The sequence below is a fragment of the Aplidium turbinatum genome, chromosome 4, assembly GCF_918807975.1.
Source record: "Aplidium turbinatum chromosome 4, kaAplTurb1.1, whole genome shotgun sequence".
NCBI classification, from domain to species: Eukaryota; Metazoa; Chordata; class Ascidiacea; order Aplousobranchia; family Polyclinidae; genus Aplidium; species Aplidium turbinatum.
Window position 1 is genome coordinate 1,547,878 of NC_137475.1, and position 16,315 is coordinate 1,564,192.

At 36.4% G+C, this 16,315-nt stretch overlaps 1 long non-coding RNA gene across 1 annotated transcript; it reads left to right on the top strand.

Moving 5' to 3' along the window:
- The first annotated feature begins 10,536 nt into the window (after positions 1-10,536).
- LOC145768160 (uncharacterized) lies at positions 10,537-11,769 on the top strand. Its single transcript, XR_014288916.1, has 3 exons — positions 10,537-10,595; positions 10,803-10,972; positions 11,434-11,769. It is a non-coding gene; the product is annotated as an uncharacterized LOC145768160 (long non-coding RNA).
- Positions 11,770-16,315: the final 4,546 nt, after the last annotated feature.

Below are 16,315 nucleotides of genomic sequence, written 5' to 3' on the forward strand. Positions count from 1 at the left end.
CCCCCTAACGGAAATGAACTACAATCATCTTTTCTAATACTTCCATACTGATTTGTTTTTTCAAATATCGCAATCTGCAGCTTTTTGAGAACAATTAAAAAATCCTGGATGTGACGTCATGATGACGTCACAAGAATAATTGGAATATCGTTCAATACTAGGGGATGAATGGAATGCAAGAATACTCCCAGTAAAGCCACTTTTTCTTTTCGTTTTTTACTTTGTTGAATACAATAAGTTTAATGGGGAGTGATGGGCTACTTAAAAGACATGTTGCGCTATCTAGTGCAGAAAATGTAAATGTTGACAATCGAGAATTTTCAGTGAATGCAATCGTTGGTTTGTGCATATTGTTTTGTGTTCACTTACTTGAGTAAACCTTTCAGAGCATTTAGAAAATCAATGAAAAATTGTAATACTTGCAGTAGCAATGGCGTAATAATGCACTGGTTAAAAGGAATGTTTTATGGACGATCACGAATATCACTGTTATAAAGTAAAAAGTAAAATTCAATATCAATCTTTGCAAATACTTATGAACAATAATCTACATGTCAAACCAAACATATCATATCAGTAGAAGGCGTTTGAAATTATTTAAAATTGTTTCAAAAGTTTTGTTTTCATGATTTCTTTTCCTGACTTGTAAATCGCTTTTTTTTTGCAACCAACACTTCAAAAAAGCTAGATTTTGAATAATTTTGACCAAATTTGAATCTGATATTTATTTTTCAACATCAAATATGTTTCTATCCGCTTCCTCGTCACTTCCAACGCTGTCTTCGTCTGATGAAACTTCGTCTTTGTCATAATTTTCACAATCCACTCCATTGCAATTACCACACGCAAAAACACATGGTAGCCCGTGCCGCCTGCAGCTGCAAGCGTTGGTACTGCAAGGACTTTTCTTAGTGACGTTACAGTTACATCGTACAAAGCGAAGAATGTTATCAGGAGCCGCACTCAAATCTGTCAGAATAGGATCGTAACTCCCATTGGATAATTTCCAGCCCAAATCGAGCGGATTTAGTTCAACGCTCATCAGCGTTTGCCATTCAATCACCTGCAGATGGATTCGAAGAAAATGATAGTTTGCAGCATTTTTGGTTGGAGCGAGAGACTGTGGCTTGATTGTTTTGATTGGATGATTGATTGATTGATTTGTGGCTTGATTGATTGATTTGTCGGCAGCTGTGGCCGAGTGGTTAGCGCGTTGGGCTCGCAGTCGAGAGCCTGCATGTTCGACTCCAGCCACCCGCACTTGCTGTTGTTTCTCTGGGCAAGAAACTTTACGATAATTGCCTCTACCCAGTGATCGATTTCGAGTAATGGGTCGTACCAAATTTAAGTCATAAGCAGAGTAGACAACCGGAAACAGACATTGCAGTCGGCTGCAGCGTGGGTCAGGTGTACGTCGGAAGGCGTACACCGATGCATCGCGCTCAAGTCCGCTTTCCCGTAATGCAGGATAAAGATAAACAAACAAACAAACAAATTGTCGTTTTAGATGTTGCTGCTGCCTTCATAAACTGATGGCAGCGCAAATCTTCCATCGCCCAGTTTTCTTTCCCAACATAGCTAAAAAGATAAAAATTGTTTATTAAAACTGAGCACACTTCTTAAAATTTTATTGATGATTTGGTGGTAGGAACTTGACATTATCGTTATAATACTAATGTAACCTTTTAAGTTACCTAAACATTAACAATTTAAGTCCTTTTTGTTCTACTTCCTCTGCAGTGGCTGCTTCGTCTTCGAATACTTTAGCAGTTTCTTGGAACACCTTCCTTGTCCCAAACTTCTTCAGGGTACTAGTTTTTCCTGACATAAAAGATTATAGATATAAGTAGCCTGTGCATAGCTTAACCGAAAAATTAGTAAAGAACGAAGGCAATTCCGAATCGTGTTCGTGTACAATTATATTAAAAAGAATACGATAAGGCTTATCTAAATACAATATTTCGTAAAGTAACATTTACATCATTCCAGCAAGTAAAACCAAGTTTATCATGAAAGTTCCTAGTTGCCAAAAACAAATTGTAGGTTACCTTGTTCAAACAATGCACACATAGTATCGCAACCCGACCAAGCATGGATGAACAAAATATGACTTGTAATGACATCTCCAGTTGATTTGACCAAATCTTCAATTTTCCAGATTTCTTTGTCACCTTTGTTGCTGGCATCAGAAAGCATGTATAGATGCATACCATTTTTTCAGTGAAACATCAACAACACTAGAATATCAGTGTCAGCCGCTACTACAACCACATTTTTGTTGTTATGTTCTGCATACTCCAATGCTGCTGAAACGATTTGAGTGTCCGCATCTCCCAAACTGCTTCGAACATCATGACCTTCTCTTCGCAGCTCGTCTGATAGGAAAGATATGAACTGTGATTTATTCAGCTCGTTCTTCAAAAATACTTCTTGGTTGAATGTTGGGATCATTTCTAAGTTATCCAAACTTGCAAAGGCACTCATTTTCCCTGTTCTTCATTTGTGTTCATGATCTTTTACGTAGGGACCATTATCATATCCATCAAAAACTACACACGATCGTCCATATTTCTTGTTTACTTACTTTGTGTATTGATCCAAAATTGACCGATATGGACGATTTTTGAGCCACTTTATTTTATGCAGTAGAGCACCCCCATCCAGTATATGAAATGATTGATCCCATATGTAGGTGGAGGATGTGACATCTTTCTTTAAAGCCTGTCCCAGTTTTGCTTTGCTTGATTTTTGCATCATTGAATTCTGAAACAGCGAGGTAGAAACGGCTGTCAGCTCATACTGGAAATAGCTTTGTAGCCTATATCCTCTTCTCTCTCAATCAACACAAGCAACCTGGAAAATAGGAGCAATGGGTCGACATGCACTTTCTCCTTGTCGACTCTTACACCAATCTCTAGTGCTTCCAGCGTCTTGATCTGATCTCTCTTCTTAATTTTTGCTTCTGAATACGAAACTCCGTCTAGTTGATGCTGGATTGCTTCACCAACACTTTCTGCATCATCACAATTGATTCCATCTCCTTCTGTTGACGTAACTCCTGTTGCAATATTTCTTAGTACAAGCTCACTTTCATAGAAGGGGTTATGGCTTTCAATCCAAGATCGAATCTTCACCAAATCATCATTGTCTCGCTTCATACGGCTTGTTCCTAATTTTGCATGTTGATTGCTTGTTTTATGTGTGTTCCCAGTTAATGTTGTCATAGCGTCATGTATTGAAGCGCAAACATGCATCGTGTGTACCAAGGTCAGCATTACGCTTTTTGTCATCCCTCTTCCAAGGGTTAAGCCACCACGTGTCTTCAGTGAGCGTATCAACACCTGTTCAATCGACAGATCAGTCTAAATTCCGTTCCAAAATCGAGCGCTTCGTCGGACAACATGATATTCGTTGAGCGTGAACTGTTCATGCAAATCTGGGAATGTTGATGGGAGGTCATTCATCATTTGCAGATAAAGTCTGGCACTCTTTGCGTAGTTGATATGACCTGTTGCAGCAAATAAACTCAAGTTGTTACTATCCCTTCAGAATCCGTTTCTTTATGTTTTCACGTTTCATCAACCGTATCTGTTACTGGCGTAGACCTTATGGTCTCGCCCTTTGCTAATTCAGCAATTTCACATAGAAGCAGTGACGCTAGAAACCTGAGATTTCTTGACTTTTATTTTTTTTTTTTGCCCCAACTTTTAATCCCGATTATGTTGGTATCGGATAATTGTGAAGTTCACAATAAACCTTTTGTCACAGCCAGTTATGAAATGCAAGACATTTGCTGATATTCAATAGCTGGATTGACAGTTTACTGTTAGCGTGCGGTTTCATTTTGTGTTTGTAATTCATAATGATTGAGTTTATTTCCTTAGCTTGCGGAAAACGCTTTCAGCCATGCAAGTCAATGAAGAGGTTACGTTGATTTAACATCTACTAATGTCAAATTTACCTAAGATGAGATTTTTGACTAAAGAATTTCGCTATCGCCTATCCAAGACGAAAAGAATTGCTACAGGGTTATGTATAATTATTCGACATTACTTGACGTGGAATCGACGTAAATATGGACACCAACCCATTAGTTACTTTCACATATGGCATTTTACGACAGTTCAGAGGTTCACGCTGCATGAGGAGAGACCGCGCTTCGAATGAGTCATTTTTTGCTGGCAGACAATAATTAGGAAGGTAATCTGTTATTCGCGAAAATTGCTTTGTAGTGCAAAAAGTGCATGGAATACTGTTTGCACAGAAACGGAAAAACAAAATTGATGAAATTCTGTATTTAATGCAAGAAGACTTTCAAAATAAAATGTGAACTGAGAAATTTGACCAAGAAAAGGCGAAAATAGGTCAAAAACCGAGTCTTTATCACCTTTTCTACCTAAAATACACAATCACGAATATATTTTGCGAAATAAATTGATTGAAGTGATAGATAAGGCTTTTGACCAACGGCATACTTTTTCCCGTTGTTATTTGATATAAACCGACGGAGTAATTAGCAATAAGAGAGACGTAGACCTGATGGTCTCGGCCAGTAACTCTTGCCGCTAAAAGGATGCAGTGACAGATATGGTTAATTGGTTAAGGTAATAATCTGCCATGCCTTGAAAACATGCAACATTTCGTTTTCCATCAACTTCAGCAAAATGCACTTTAACCTTTAAATTTGCATCGCATGCACGTTTTAAACTTTTGTAGTTTTGCCACCTTTTCCTTTTGTTGGTTTTGTTCCCGTTCATTATTTGTAACTTTATCATTGCTGTTGTTTTCCGACAAAGAAAAATAAATTGAATTGAATTGAATTTCCATATCTCTCCTGAAGTTTCTGTTTTAATCTCTTTGTGAAATAAACACTCTCTTCGCCTGCAAAGCTGGACATTTTGTCATACAACTCTTTCAAAGTGTAAAGTTCTGCGTCTGAATCAACTTCCAGCCATATACAGAGCATTTCAAACCAGTGAAACTTGTCTTCGTCTCTTGGACGGCCTCTTTCTCCGCAGTCTGGATCTGATGATTTCTTGTCCGTCATAAATCTTTGAAGACATATTTTGTGGTATCTGCCTTCATGTGCAACCAGGTCGTTACAGCAATTCAAACGATTGCACACCTCCTCACTCCAAGTGTCATTTCTCCTTCGACACTTTTCCAGCAAATTCCTGTGAAAATCCAAAAGTGTTACTACATGGGTTGTATTTCTTTCGTTTTTTTTTTTATCTTCTGTGGAGATTCTTCCGCATAAGAAACATTGACGTTTAAAATCACAAGATCCAATGCTTGAACGCAGCCGTTTTGTTCGAGGCTCATCGCTGGCGGTCGCCTCATTGATTTTGAAAGTTCTTCTTTTATCCGTAAAATCTCTTCGACACAATTTATGAACCAAGATTTGTGCTGCTGCTTCAACATCTCTTTCCAGCCTCTCTTCGATGCTTTCGTTTTGCCGAAGTTTGCAAAAATTTAATAATGATTGAATGCCCTTCTCTCCGACACAAATCTTCGGACTTTAATTGGAGAATCCATCCAAGCAAATGATGCACTTCTCTGATCTGCTCTCCTCGTCCATTGCCTGAAAACTATAATGTATAATACCCTGATATAATAATCTATAGAACCTAATAATAAAAATGTACTGTTATTTATTGAGTTTCGAACCTAAAACCCTCGGTTTACCAGTGTGACACGCTAGCCGAGTGAGCCAACATTTGTGACAAACCGAAGTAGCCAAAACATGTACATAGAGATATTTTAGGATACGTTTAAAGATAGGAACTGAATGGTAGGCACTTTAACATGCAGATATCCAATCCAGCACGAACCAATCAGAAGTTGCGCCCAGCACCTTTATTTACCCTTATTCAAACACAAACAAAGATATTAATCATTAGAAATCCCATATGCTGTATAGCCTAACTATAAACAATCCGGTTTACATCAATTCGAAATAGAATCAATGTAGTAGCCTACCGACCATACCAACAGGAATGCACGTGTCTGACACTCTAAAGCAGTTCGCCTTAAGATATCAACTGCTCCTCGTACTGAAACGGTACAACTGTGATTATAAACTAGTTGATCATGGTTTTATCCGGTTTGAAGTTCAAGTCAGTCTACGCACAACAAAGAGCCTGTGAATTACGTCGAAATTGCATGCTTTTATCATCCAGATCACATATGACAAGCTGACAATGCTAAAGTAACCCAGTTTTACATAGAAAATAGATTTCTGGTGGTTATAATTATATAAGAAAACTTTGCATTGCATTACACATACAAATTGTTGTTTATTATTATTTTTTTTTCTGTCGTCACTACAGTAGGCTATATAAATCCGAAATTTTGTTTTTGTACATCATTCGCTCTGAAAATGCGCATTGCCATGATGCGCCAAACGTCAGTGAAGCAATAAACAACGTATCTGTTTCTGCTTTTCCTTTCGCATTCATCAGATGAACGCTGCAAATATTGCTAGAAAAGATACGTGATATTCCTGGTAAATATCCAAACTTTGCAGTATTCACTTTATTTGAAAATCGAAAATGTGAGTTTTGACATAGTTATATAGAAATACCTTTAATTTCTCAAATTATCGCAATTTATTTTACTGTAAAAGCATTCCTAAGTTTTAATTTTGAAGAATTTGATTCTGTGGCATCACAGTCTCTATATTACTAGTCTGGAAGCTCAATGGCGTTGCTATGCAAGGGTGTGTCTTAGCATTTGAGACAGCGCCTCAAGTGGCACGTCAGTACTTTGCAATTCGTAGCCAAAAGTCTAGGCAGGTTTAGCCGAGTAATGTCAACTGCAGGTTGTTTTAACTTTAAGTAGGCTAAATTCTTATTTACATATTACCGCTAAATAGGCCTAGGCTATTTTTTCTTATTCCAGATTATCCTACTAAGTTAGTCTTAAATTTTTAATATAGAGACTGTGGTCAAATCACAGAATCTGCTTGGAAGGTAGGCTATGCAAATGCAGGCATATTGCCAACTATCAACGGTGAAACTGCATGATATTGTGGTTGCAGACTGTTTTTAACTAATATAGAATGTTTAGGATGTTTGTTACAGTTAATATCTAGCATGACTACAAATAGTTAAAATATGATGTGAGTTTTCAAATTACTAAGGAATTGATTACTTTATAGTTTGAAGTAGTGGTCTTTAAAGTTCATAAGTTTCTATGTACCAAGTATATACAGCAGCTTAATATAATTGAAGGGTTTAATTACTAAATATTTGTGGAAGCTTTAAGCTGAAGTAGGCTTGAAATTAGTACCGTAATTGGCAGATGCTACTTAGCCATCATCATTTCCAAAAACATTGATTGATCAACTAATTCAGTTGACACTTATTTAAAAATTTAAGTTAAAGTTGTTTTATTTAGTGATACAACAAAAAGTTGATATGTTTCAATCTGTGGCACTCAAAATAGTCACTGCCAAAAATAATTTGTAAACAAAGAGCATTAGCAAGACAATTTTGAGTACGGTACCGGTAAGTATGCAGGTTCAGTAATTTAAAGCGACAAAGATTAAAAGTTCTGAGATTTAACTTGTATATATAGCAGCGTTTCTCAACCTGGGGGTCGCGACCCCTTTGGGGGTTGCGAAGGTCATTTGAATGTGACAACATATGAATTTGACAACCATGTATGCAACAGGTAGGCTTTTTTACTCATCCAAAGCATCTTGCAAAGAATTGCTTGTGCAAGATTATAAATGTACATAAAATCCAAGACTGTGTACCAGAGGAATATGCCCAGTTGTTTGAGTTAGCTGATCATGGAGGTTTGTCTGCTCCTACAGATGCTCGACTGCACTACATTATTTTCTATATGTTAGTGTAGCGATCCCCCCCCCAATCAAGGAACTTCAAACATCCTCCGAAACCAGGCAACAATGAGCGACGTGGCAGTCGCGATACCCCCCTTTCAAGGGTTAATATGCTTGCCCATGGCAGCAGGGGACCTGGAGCCACCGGAATTGCTTAAATACTTTTCAGAATTGCTTAAATACTTAGAATTGCTTAAATACTTTTCAGAGTGCTACGTAGTGCACTCTTCGGCTTATGCGATTGTTTAGCTGTTTTGTTTCTACCATGTAAGAAGTCTTGTAGTGGCAAAAATATAACCTCCTCATTCGCATTTCCAGCACTTTTTTTATAAGTTCATTTTTTTTTATTTCTGACCATCACAGCGAAAACAATACACGTCAACATAACAAGGGTCTAGAAAAGTTCTTCAAAAGCGCCTTCGTAGAGAGTTTCCAGTTAATGGATTGCTGTATACCTTGCACAGTCCAGGTCCGGCAATAAGCTTTCTTCACAATTGTCATGATATGCATCAGGCAGATTAAGGTTGTTGATTTCATTGCGCAATATGTCGTTGTAATACTGTAATACCCCACTTTTTGAAGAGAATTTCCCTGTCATTGGCGAATTTCACCTTCCAAATCTTCATTCAACTGTAAGTACAAATGAATTCAGTAATGCACCATTTTCATCAAGTGCCAGCATACCAGTAATGTACGTAATGCATATGTGTAAAATAAGTCACGTTCAATTGCTATATATACGTAGTATGCAAAAAATTGGCACCCAAGGAAGAACGTTCATTACCGGTACCTCAAAACGTAAATATAGCTACGGAATTATTGAATTAATGTACTTCTAAAGTAGCACCATCGTAATGGTGTATATATAATTGCATAGTATGCTTTTGAAAGCTAACTTTTCCAACACGGGCTAACCCTGAAGCAGTTAAGTACTTCATTGGCTAGATTTCCAATTTTCATACCATATTAATAATATTATTATTACTATTTATTTGCATCAGGCCAATAAGTCCATATTAATTATGTACCATACATGCAAAAAGACAAAAACAAAAAATACAAGAACAATCATAATAACCCGGCTAACCTATAATGCTGTTGTGGAGAATTGTTAATGAGTAAGCTGCAAATGGCACATTTGAAATAAGACGATTTGATAAGAGCGTCAGAATTGCAGCAGAGCATTTATGAATAGAAGTCTTAAAGAGACTTACCGTAGTTAGTAAGATATATGAATAGTATTTTGCATGTAAACAAGTGTAGTTCAACATACCTTATGAAAACATATTGTAAGTTCTTGTTCACTCTTGTCTTGAAAAGACTCCAAACATTGTGACAACATTTTAATGACTTTTTAAAACAATTAATAAAAAACTTTTCTGTACCCTATTGCTGCATTGTAAAAAATATATTATATACTATTATATATATTATATACTGTATTTATGAACATGCTCTGCTTGTATTATGCATATAAATTGTTTTCTATATCGTGAGTGGCCCACGAGTAACATGCTAAATGTGACATATCTGAAATATAGAAGTGCTGTATTTCCTTTTCTATGAAGCTAGCCGTTTGCATTCAAAAGTGAGTTACCAATACCTTAGCCCACCCGACGGTGTTTAACGCAAACATAGTTATTTTGCTTAAGGAATTGGCTCAAAATCAACCATGGTTACGGTAGTGAATAAGAACTCATAATATATAGGCTACAAATGTGTCAAGTGGAACAAGAAAGGAGATTACATACATAACGTAACTTTATATTTGTATCAGTAGTAAACAAACAAATTTTTTGCCAGTATATCTGCAATCTGTAGTAAACTGACAGCAATAAATATTCAATGGCAAGTTAGAATGAACTTATAGGGCCTAACCTAGAAAACTAGCCACAAGAATGGGCAATTTTTTTACTGTACTGTAATTCACATATTCTTAATGAACAGCAAAATTGTTGATTGTGACAGGTATAGATTTGACCAATGCATCATAATTTGCACAAGTCTGATATAGCTTTATCTAGATTTACATAATGTACCGGTTATCAATATCTTTTAAAAACTCTTCAGAATAAATGCCTGTACATATACATTTATAAACTTTGAATAGACAAAAGTACTGTTTAATCTTGAGTCTAGGTCAATTTCCATTGGCAACAAGTGCCTTCCTTTAAACTAACCAGTGCCTAATATTTCTGGCAGAAAAGTTTAGCAACTAACCAGCCTTTCAACAACCTATGTTTTGGTCTTCTGCTGAAGAAGTCAAAATTCAATTCTTTTATAATTTGAAATCTAACATCATCTTTTAACTACTTATGTTCATGCTAACCTAAGCCTAAGAAAAGTAAAACAAACGAATTTTACTAGATAAATACTGTAACTAACATCCTAAACATTCTACAATAGTTAAAAACAAGTCTGCAACCACAATATCTTGCACAATTTCACCATTGATAGTAGACAATATGCCTGTATTTGCATACCTTTGGTGCTTTGCTTTCATAATATTCTGACGCACCACTAGGAGCGCTGTTTCACGAGCGACGACAACTGCCTTTTTCGTTAGCCTTCCAGACTAGTAATATAGAGACTGTGGTGGCATCTGACTATAGTGCTATTTCATTTTGGAAACACTGCGGTCTCGCTTCACTGATTTTTTCGAACACAAAGTTCTTTGAGTCAGGTTCATAGCAACAGCAGCTTAGCCTAGATGTTCTCTCGTAAAGTTTTGGATTTGCAGAACACCCAGGTGCGTTGGATTTTTTGTTTTATTTGAAAATAAGACTGTTGGAGTAGTTGATAACAAAATATTTCATAAATGATGTTTATATATGCTACAGTCATCCTAAGTTCAAACGTAACAAATCTGTTGACTTCGTCCATCATGCAACTGTTTTTTTGACCTCAAAACTTTTGTTTTGTTAGATTTGTAATCAATAAAGTTTTATTTTCATAGGTGCAAAATGAATGCATGATCTTTTTATGGAAAAAATCGGTATACAAGACTAGTTGGTGGAAAAAGAGAAGATGAATGTTTTGATATTTTGGAGTCTGACACTAAGAATATTTCAGTAGTGGACCCTTCTACCTTTGTTGATGTGCCAGATGACAGCTTTAGTGATTCAGGTAAGTTTTATACAAATAAAAACTATCAGTGAACACGTATAATGGCTGGCCTTCCATATAACCAAGCATTAACTCAGCTTTAGTGGACTTTGTCATAAAAGAAACTTACATGTACTGCAAAAAAATCCATTCCATGTTACAATGATAACCAGAGGCCCACACGGCGACGACAACTAAAAATATAAATCATACCTCTCTACTATCAAACTGATGTGTTCGATATATACTCTGATGGTAAAAAGGACTCTCCACCATGCTCTCTTGAGCCACATTGAGTTTTGTATTTGTTTGAGAATGTCTCACTTATTTCTCAGTCCCACAATAGGTAATGTTTGTACAATGCATAATTGCATATGTATGTCAAATTCATAAATGGAAAATAATAGTGATTCTTGTCATTTACTATGTCAAATACTGCAGCTTTGTAGTATTTTTACTCTTTTACAACTTGTTATTTTTAGATGAAGGCATAATTGAATCCATCAATCCACCAACAAGGACAACCAAACCACCCTGTTCAATTTGGAGCTGTGTAAGAAAAAGTCCTTCCATGAGAAACACCCCTTCGATGACCACTGTGCGTGAACAAGCTGACCCACATTTCATCACCAGCCAATTATATCAAACTGTTATATGATGAAGCTATTGTGGAGCAGTCCTATTTGTATTTGGTCCAGTTAGACCCTTCCAAACGTCTCGAAAAAACAGCTAAGAAGTTTGCATATATATTTACAAAGAAAGGGGATTATGCAAAATGTCTGGCTGGACAAGCTGCCTATACTTTTGTTAGAAGTGTGAAGAACACCTTTGCATAGACAAAACGAAACACTGTTTTGAAATTCCATCAAAAATGAACAATTTTGTGCTGTTTGAGTAAAAATAAACTAGTTGCTTGTTACTGTTTGTTGTGTGCTTTTGTTGCTAGAGCGCCTGACGTTACAGTTCTGCTACGTTTCAAAATTCTGTAGGTAGTGCGAATGTGCCTGACGTAACAGATCTGCTACGTTTGAAAAAAAATTAAAGTACTCGAAAAAAAAAAAAATTAAAATACAACATGTTTTGACTGGACTAAAATGTTTTCAAAAAATAGAAAAAAATTTTTTTTTTCAACTAAACGATAAATTTGTCCATATAGGGTTAATTTGATTTTTGCTATCAGTTTGTTATGTTTGTAGAAAGCGTTCCCGTTTGAAAATAGCTGTGTTTCCTTTTAGTAATGTTTTCTGGAAGTTGTTACTACTATTTGCATTGCGATCGCATATTGTTCACACTTTGCAAATGGAGAATTGTTCAATTTCACTCTACATTTGTCGTATCCAGGCTTACACCCGGTAGTTGAAGATTTCGATAAAGTGGACGGGAAGGCAAGGAAGCCAATCTTCGTGTCCACCTTCAGGCATGCCTTTTAGTATCCTGCCAAAGACACAGCCGCATGCTCTTGAGCAGTGTCGCACAGGCGCCCTTTCAAACGTCGTTCCAGGGCCCTGACTGCTCGGCTATGCAGCCGCTATTTTGTTTAAGAAGTATAACTCGACAAATCAATACAGAGGAATTATGCATTAAAATTTTTATTCATTAAAAATTTAGAAAACTTTGAAATATTGAAATATATTTTGAAATATTTTGCTTGAAACACTCCCACGAGAAACTATAGTTCACATATCTTGACCAAGCACTTTATATGCAAGCTCGCTCAATTTGCACTTTATGATTCTTTTCGTGTTGTAACATCTTTTGCATTTCATTATTTTTCCAACGCATCGCAACCAAACTGCTACGACTTCGAGATGAAAGACAGAGATTTTTCCGGTGATATGAAACAAAAATTTGTGTTAAAAACTTTTTTAATATAAAGCAATAGGTGACTCATCAAAGTCAGATCTCTTTGAGGTTTCAAGTTAGTTATGTTAAATTAACATTAAAGCGATGAGTCCTAATGTACGTGAAAATAAAAGCCTACTAAAAATTACCACAGCCACCATTGAAAAGTAGATCAGTTATTCAAACAGTGGGTTGCCTGGGTTGGTCGTAGTCTAGTTTTGCTTCATGCAGACTAAAGTAGGCACAAAATTTTGATACCAGCTAAACATTTTTTTACATTCCGTCACAAAAGCATTGTTGGCTATTGGTAATTGCTGATATTAGAATACAAACTTATCTTTCTTAACCTCGATGATGATGATTAGATTTAATAATTTGCGTTTATGAGTGATAAAAATGAAGATGATAACTCATATAAGAAAACCATCATGGCAATGAAACGTTAAAGAATTCAGATTATTTCTTTCAATGGATACGGTTGACAACTGACAACTAAAAGATGAAAAACGATCTGCGACCAAAAGACGATAATGATGTCATAAGTACGTTTGTAAATACTTGAATGGTCACAATCAACTTTAGTAATGAACTAATGACGTATTCTTGGGATGTTACTGCTATTTCTTGTCTTGCAATCGAGTTTTCAAACAGAAAAGTTTCCATAATTCATAAACATTTCAAACCGCCCTTATGAAAATTTTTAACCTTATAAATTTTTCCTTGAAAAATGATAATTTTTTTTACTGTAACGTCAAAATGATTGGGGGATTGGGGGAGCACATGCCCCCCATGCCCCTAAGTCACATCATCAACAACTGTGCAAAATGGGAAAGAAGATTTAAACTGTAAGATAAGAATTTCAAGATCAAGCGGCGCTGGTTCGGCTCTTGAGGTGTGCGCTTGAGCAATGCATTTCCGGTCTGCTCTCCATTGAGCGGCACCTAGTGAATGGAATAATTCACAAAAATTTAACAATTAAAAACTTCAATCTGTCAATCTCAGTGACTAGCCCTGTGTGTCAATCATAGCCGTACGAGACCAAACCATTTTGGGGGGGCAGAACGTAAATTTGCCCAAATCTGCACGCTTTTATAGAAATTGCCCAAATATAATGTAGCCTATGCGGTGCATGATAACGGTGAAAAACTAACATAACAAGATCACCAGCTATAGCTAGAATTTCTTACCCAAGTAATCAAGATAGAACAACTGAATTCATCTTTGAATATACCTTGCTTGTGCATTGCTCGATGCTTCTGCACTTTGACATGGTAGGTAGGAGTAACATTTAGGAGTATTATATACTTCAGCAGTAGCATTTTAAATGTTGGTGAAATTAACATGACATAGTTGCATATACAAACTAAATATTTATTTTTTATTTTGGGGCGCAACTGCATCATTTTAATTTGGATAGTTTTATAAAAGTAACCAAACAAAGCTGAGCAACACCACAACATTAACATTACATTTAACAGGTACAGTATAACATTTTTTCGTTAAATGTTGTGGTGTTGCTTAGCTATGTCCGTTTAAGTTTGAAAAAGTACTGTAACCTCTCCACCCGAATTGTTTTATAAAAGTATTCACCAGATTTATGTAAATTCATATTTTGTAGTTGCCCAAATCAAGATGATGCATTTATAGATATTAGGCCTATGAAAAAAATTAAAGACTTTGTAAATTTTGATGCCGAGGCATCATGCCAATTTGGGCAGTTTTATAAATGGACTATTGATCAGATAATTTCATATTTTTTTGTTGCCCAAATCTAAACGATACAGTTATGTAAATGGGAAAAATTAATGAATTTGTTCATTTTGGGGAAACTGCCTCACGCTAATTTGGGCAGTTGCATAAACAGATTAGTCAGATAATGTCATGTTTTCAGCTGCCCAAATCAACACGATGCATTTGTGAAAATTAATAAAATTAGCAATAGCCTATAGCAAATTTTGTGTTTTGATTTGGGCAGATTCATAAAAGTATTAGAGACATATTTTGGTGGCTGCCCAAATTGGCATGATGCAGTTGGTTAAATGCATTTCGTACTACAGTTTGATCACCATACAATACATCAATACGGGTGTGCCAAATGAAAATTTTGCGGCATATTTCTTGTGCAAATAAGAGGCTGTACTGTACTTAGTTTGATAGGTAAAAGATATTAATTTGTAGTTTTTCTTAAATCATGCAATTTTGAAGCTTTTCATATAGCAATTTTTGCCCTAATAATTGCAAGATTTTGCCCGAATTCGCAACGTTTTAAAACAACAGGGGGGCAGCTGCCCCCCTGGCTCGTACGGCTATGGTGTCAATGGTTCAAAACCTGTATAAGAATGCAAAACTGTCAGGAAGAAGTTCTCAAAGAAGGTTCGAAAGTAAAGATTTCCAAAATCAATAAATCTTGGACCTTGGACATAATTCATGATCTCGGTATTTATTATTCATAAGCAAAACTCTTTATATTTACTGAAAACTAATATCGCTATCTGCAAAGCTATAAAGTAAGTAATAGGCCATTGTAAAGCAACAATCAATTTGTGAGTGATATGTATTGAGTTGTAGTGAATTGTGAACATTGCTAAAGTGCAACTTGCGCCCTTGTGAGCAGTGGTGAGAGGTACATGTCCGTTTAGGGTTGGTGAAAAATAAAAGTTTAGTAAAATTTGGACTTTACTTGCAAGGGAAGCACAAGCAAGAAAGAAAAAATTAAACGTGCAGCAAGAGGTAGCCTACAGCTCCAATCCTCCAGGGTGCGCCTATGCAAGCGATTGTTGGAGCTTTTACAAGATATTGACAACAATCAGCTTTGTTTCGATTGAGTGTACGACTCAGTGATGAGACCATGCACTTGATGTTTGAAAAGACGTCGATACAACGCTTATTGAGAGCAGGTGTCTGTGTTTTTGGCAAGGCTTACTTGAAAGTGGACACAAAAATTGGCTTCTTGTCTGTTTATTTTTGAATCTTTTATCACCGTGCAAAAGTCGGTACCCGGACAATAGACCTTTTGCACATTCAAAATCACCAGAGCGTGACGTTTGAGTTACGCGGTGTCCGAGAGTTAAGAATCGCTTGTTTTCTACGGTTTATGAAGGCGTTTCTTGTTATTGCAAGCAAGCATGAGGTCGCTGGCAGGTGAAAGTAAATTTTTGTGTTTATGAATTGCTGTAGGTTATCGGTACACTTCAGTTCTTGTTCGTTTTAATCATAGTGTTGGCTAACAGACTAGGAAAGGCAATTTAGGACGGCCATTGTGGAGCGTGTGCATTTTGACCGGGAATTATGGATCACGTTAGTGGTACCTTGTCTTGCAACATTTTATTTTCATTCTGCATAACACATGCAACAAACCAACCACACTTCATTGGTGATGCCAAGCATAGTCACTGGTATTTTCCTGTCGAAGATGTGAAATTGACGAATTTTTTTATGGCCCACTCTCTACATGAATGCGATGGCGTGCAATACTTCGTGTATTCAACACTTCGTCTTCACTCATTTGAGGCCTACCTAGGA